Raw genomic sequence first — 5702 nt, 5'->3', positions numbered from 1 at the left:
TTGTGAGCCACCATGTGGTTGCTGGGAATTGAACTCAGGACCTCTGGAAGAGCAGTCAGTGCTCTTAACCACTGAGCCATCTCTCCAGCCCAAATAAATTCTTCAAAAAAAAATAAAAGAAATGAGGGGCTGGTGAGATGGCTCGGCGGGTAAGAGCACCCAACTGGTCTTCCAAAGGTGCAGAGTTCAAATCCCAGCAACCACATGGTGGCTCACAACCATCCTTAACGAGATCTGACTCCCTCTTCTGGGGTGTCTGAGGACAGCTACCGTGTACTTACATACAATAAATAAATAAATCTTAAAATAAATAAATAAATAAATAAATAATAAAAAATAAAAATGAAAAAAAGCTCACATGAGGCTACAGAGATACTCAGCAGTTAACAGAACAGCTAGCCGTTCTTCCAGAGGACCAGGGTCCAATTGCCAGAACCCACATAGCAGTTCACAACAGCCTATAGCTCCAGATCTATGGGTTCTAATGCCCTGCTCTGACCTCTTCAGGCACCAGGCATGGACATGGTAAACAGACATACATGCAGACAATATGCTCACACACAAAATTAATTAATTAATTTTAACCAGTTAATTACTTTAAAAGGGATCTCACATGGCTGGAAACAGTGAGGGAAGAGGAAGGGAAAAATACATTTACTGACCACTGATTTAATCAGGTGTGAGCTAGATCACAACTTCCAGATCCAAAAAATACTCTCCACGACCCGGCCTATCTTTTTCAGCGTAGCTGGTAGAGGAGAGCTAGCCGCATCCACCTGAAGATCAAGCCCCTAACTGCCACCCATGTGTCGACAGCTTCTGAAGAAGGTGGTAGCTTTGCCCAAATTTTGTTCTAAGCAATGGGATCAGTAATTGCTCAGGCCATGCAAATCTAAGAATTTCACCTTTACTCTGCCTCTGCTCAAATGCACTAGCTGTGGAGGAAAGGCAATTAATAATAGATCTTGCCTGCAGTGGAGCAGGTCCACATTAGCAAATCTTCACACGACTGTGATTGGTTGCATGGCCATCACACAGCTAGAAATTACATTCATAGCTAGCCCTTGCTTAACTCCCTCAGCTGCACACTGACTCATATGGACTGATCCTCACATAGCAGGTATTACATCCCAGAGAAATACACACAAAGAAACTCCCTCTAAGCCACCCCCCCACACACACTGCCTGGAGGGCAAGGAACCAGAAGCCAGACAGCCCAGAGACCTACAATAGAACCAAACGAGCTTGGCCAGATAAAGAAATAAAATGCTTCCTAATGATAGTCTGCTCATAGTAGATGAGGTTTCCATGGAAACAGATGCAGAGACCTACAGCCAAACATTAGGTGAAGTTCAGTGAATCCTGCAGAAGACAGGGAGGAAGGATTATAGGAGCCAGAGGGGTCAAGGACACTACAAAAAAACCTACAGAATCAACTAATCTGGATTCACAGGGGCTCAGAGAGACTAATCCTACAATCAGGGAGCCTGCATGGGTCTGACCTAGGCACTCAGCATATACTTTATGGATTTGTAGCTTGGTCTTCTTGTGGGACTCCTAACAGTCTGGCTCTAACACTTTTTTTTTTTTTTTTTTTGGTTTTTCAAGACAGGGTTTCTCTGTATAGCCCTGGCTGTCTTGGAACTCACTTTGTAGACCAGGCTGTCCTCGAACTCAGAAATCCGCCTGCCTCTGCCTCCCGAGTGCTGGGATTAAAGGCGTTCACCACCACACCCGGCTGGCTCTAACACTTTTGCCGGCTTTGGGAACCCTTTTCCTCTTTCTGGGTTGCCTTGCCCAGCCTTAATATGAGAGGTGCCTAGTCTTATCGCAACTTGATATGCCATGTTTGGTTGGTATCTCTAGGAGGCCAGTCCTCCTCTGAAGGGAAATGGAGGAGGAATGGAAGGGAGTGGGTAGGGCTGGGAGAAGAAGAGGGAGGGGAATCTACCGTTGGGATGTAATATATAAGAGTAAATTAAAACTTAAGGGGAGGGCTGGTGAGATGGCTCAGTGGGTAAGAGCACCCGACTGCTCTTCCGAAGGTCTGGAGTTCAAATCTCAGCAACCACATGGTGGCTCATAACCATCTGTAACAAGATCTGACTCCCTCTTCTGGAATGTCTGAAGACAGCTACAGTGTGCTTACATATAATAAGTAAATAAATCTTTAAAAAAAAAAAAAAACTTAAGGTGAAATAACCCTCTGTCTAAAGGAACAAGTACATCCTGCCTCTACCCTCCCTATTAGCCTATTGGGGCCTGTGGCACACTGGCACTTCCCAGCCTGTTGCTCTATTGCAGTCAAGTAAAGTGTTCTAGTCTAAAGGGGGATGCATTCATTCACAGCCCAGCAGACCTTCCCTGTGCTGGCCACCACCAAGGAGTGAGCACTAAGGTAAAACCTGACAGTCCAGACTGGCCCTGTCCTGTTCTGAAAGGTTAGCATATGATGATGATGTATTGGTAGGTAACTTGCAAAAATGCAATCTCTGCCATGAAAATGTAGGCAGACCCAGTTAATCACAGTACAGGGTTAGTCAAAGGAGCCTGTATCACAGGGGCCTGTATCACAGGGGCCTGCCGTTCTATGGAGTTCAGTGAAGCAGTCTAAGGCTTCGATCAGGTGTAAATTCCCTACCAGGACCCAGGGCCTCCTGGTCTGTTATTAATGGTCTTCCTCCTCACTAGGAGGATGGAATTCCTACTGTTGCACACCCTCCTTCAGAACATGAAACCTCCCTACTTTGTTCCCAAGAAAATGCTCCTATAACAATACTAGAATCTTCTGAGATAACCTCTTATTTCTGGTAACTAGACATTTCCAAAAACTAAACAAAACCTAAGACAGTGGTTCTCAACCTTCAGTTCCTCATGCTATGGTAACCCTCAACAACAAAATTATTTTTAATAATTATTAAATTATTAGTAATTGTGTTAAATGTTATGAATCCTAATGTAAACTTCTGATATGCAGAATATCTATGTGATATTCAACCCCTGTGAAAGGGCCGTTTGACACTACCCATCCACCCCCAACCCTTTCACGTTGAGAATCCACACGATGAGAACCGCTGTTCAAGAGCTCAAACCTGAAGTCCCCAAAACATCACTTCATAAAGAGACAGGAAAACTGACGAATACAATTGCGAATACACATAAGGGTATAACATTGGGATAACAAACACCCTCTTTCTTACAGCTGTGTGTCACAGACCTCCCCCTTCAGGCTCCAGCACTGTAGTATCAATTTACAATTTTCCCAGGCTCGCAGTTTGGGATTTCTGGGTCATGTGAAAAATTCCCAGTTTTATAGTCCGGTCTCAGATTAACGGTCTTTCTCCACCCCAACTCCTCCCAAAAACGGATGCCAAGCAGGTAGCAAGATTCTTCACTATTAAGAGCTGGAATGTGAGCTCACACTGGAGGCTTCCCGGCCCTGACAATCCACAGACATGAACCGCCCTCACCCCCAAGTCGCCATCTTGGGCTCTCACCTCCTTGGCAGAGCGTCTGTATTGGCCCTTTTGGACAGCTGGAATCACAGATCCAAACACTCCTAGCGCAGTCTTCGGATAAAGCAACCATTAAAGCCCTGTCCAGGCCGACTGTTCCGACTGGGAGCGATGGATCTCACAGTCACCTTCCCCTGAGCCGCTGCTGCCGTCCGCCCTCGAACTGCGACTCAGTCCCTCCTCCAAGACCCACCTATGTTTCTGTTGCCCTGAGGTAGAAGGCACGGGTCCCGCTTCCCGAAGATTCCGAGACCACGCTCTTCTTTTCGTTTATCCCACCCGCCTTCAGAAACCCTGCAAGAAACTCGCAGCCCAAGCGAAGGCGTCAGCACGGAGCCTGGGTGCGACTTTCTAAGCGGTAGTTGCCAAGAGAGCGTAGGACAGAGATGCCTACCAGCCAAATGTCAGAGCTGTTTACCTGCTCCCGTGTGGGAGGGCCTTCTATGTTAGGGACTACATTACCCATGAGCCTCTGGGAAACTATGGTAAGGATAAAAGGACATTTTTCCTCCGGGTCCACTATCGCATTACCAAGAACAGTGGACTTCGATTCACATCTGGTACCTATTTGATAATCGCGATGTGAAATTCCTTCACCTTTCTCTCATGTGAACCCCAAGTGTCCCAAAGTAGTATAGAACCTGAGAAGGAAGCTCCAGTGTGTTCATCCTAGAATCAGATATCAGTGTGATATCTGTTGTAGGGTAGTCGCCAGAGAAGACTACTAGACATGGGTTTAAGCCAATAAAAAGTCTTAGTAGCCAGACTGCAACTACCCTTGATGTTCAGGAGACCAGAGAAGCCCCACAAAATCCATGTCCCGGATTGATATATTTCAGTTCAGAACAATTAGCCAGACGCAGAACTACAGGAGCCAGAAGGCAAGCTTGGTACATTTAGAGACTTTCCCATAACTATGGACTTTGATGGATTAGGCTTTTCTTATAGTTTTGGCAGATGGTAGTCTACCTGCTGAGTTTTCTGTCCAGGAGTCAGCTATGCTAAGGTCTCAGAGCCTACTAAGGTCTGGGGCTCTGAATGCTTCGTGGTTTGGTTTTTTGTTTTTTGTTTTTGTTTTTTAAGATTTATTTATTATTATATGTAAGTACACTGTAGCTGTCTTCAGATGCACCAGAAGAGGGCATCAGATCTCATCACGGATGGTTGTGAGCCACCATGTGGTTGCTGGGATTTGAACTCAGGACCCTTGAAAGAGCAGTCGGGGGCTGGAGAGATGGCTCAGTGGTTAAGAGCACCGACTGCTCTTCCAAAAGTCCTGAGTTCAAATCCCAGCAACCATATGGTGGCTCACAACCATCTGTAATGAGATCTGACGCCCTCTTCTGGTGCATCTGAAGACAGCTACAGTGTACTTAGATATAATAATAAATAAATCTAAAAAAGAAAAAAGAAAAAAAAAAGAGAGAGAAGCCAATAAAAAAAAAAAAAAGACACAATATTTGAAAGAGCAGTCGGTGCTCTTAACCACTGAGCCATCTCTCCAGCCCTGCTTGGTGTTTCTTAAAGCCTATGAACCATTTACATCACTAGTGTGTCGTCAAATTGAGCATTCTGGTACAGCACACAGTAATTTTCAAGTTCATTTTGAAATCAAACCAACATTTTGGACCTCCATTGTAATAAAAAGAAACCACAAACTATGTGAATTGACAAGAGACAAAAGTTATGTTGTGTGTTGCCAATAATGCTTAGAAATAATTTAAATTTGAAATTTAAAAAAATCACTAAAATTGAAATTTGTTTTGTTTTGTTTTGTTTTTTTGAGTCGAGATTTCTCTGTGTAGTCCTGGCTGTCCTGGAACTCAGGCTATAGACTAGGCTGGCCTCGAACTCAGAAATCGTCCTGCCTCTGCCTTCAGAGTACTGGGATTAAAGGCATGCGCCACCACTGCCTGGTGAGATCATTTTTTTAAATCTTCAAAAATGAACAAATTCAAACTAAATGTGGTGACACATGCCTTTAATCCCAGCACTCCAGAGTCAGACAAAAAAGTGTTTGAGGCCAGCCTGGTCAACAAAATAGTGAATTCCAGGACAGCCAGAACTACACAGAAAAACCTGTCTCAAAAAGGGGGGGGGGGCGGGGAGACATACTCAGGAGTCAAACAAAATCTAAATAAATTAAGCAATCCCTGCCCAGAGTTACACATTATTAAGATGAATTTT

General features: G+C 44.7%; 1 protein-coding gene across 3 annotated transcripts in view; it reads right to left on the bottom strand.

Annotated features, from left to right (window-relative positions):
* Positions 1-3932, bottom strand: part of LOC110327895 (zinc finger protein 883-like) — a 25018-nt gene extending 21086 nt beyond the window's left edge. For all 3 annotated transcript variants that reach the window (XM_029543768.1, XM_029543769.1, XM_029543770.1), the window contains exon 1: positions 3498-3932. The gene's annotated coding sequence lies outside the window, so the exon portion shown is untranslated. The remainder of the gene's footprint in view (positions 1-3497) is intronic.
* Between the last annotated feature and the right edge of the window lie 1770 nt (positions 3933-5702).

The sequence above is a fragment of the Mus pahari genome, chromosome 10 (genome assembly GCF_900095145.1).
Source record: "Mus pahari chromosome 10, PAHARI_EIJ_v1.1, whole genome shotgun sequence".
Lineage (NCBI taxonomy): Eukaryota > Metazoa > Chordata > Mammalia > Rodentia > Muridae > Mus > Mus pahari.
Note: the sequence above shows the minus strand (reverse complement) of the source record. Positions and strands in the feature narration are given on the sequence as shown.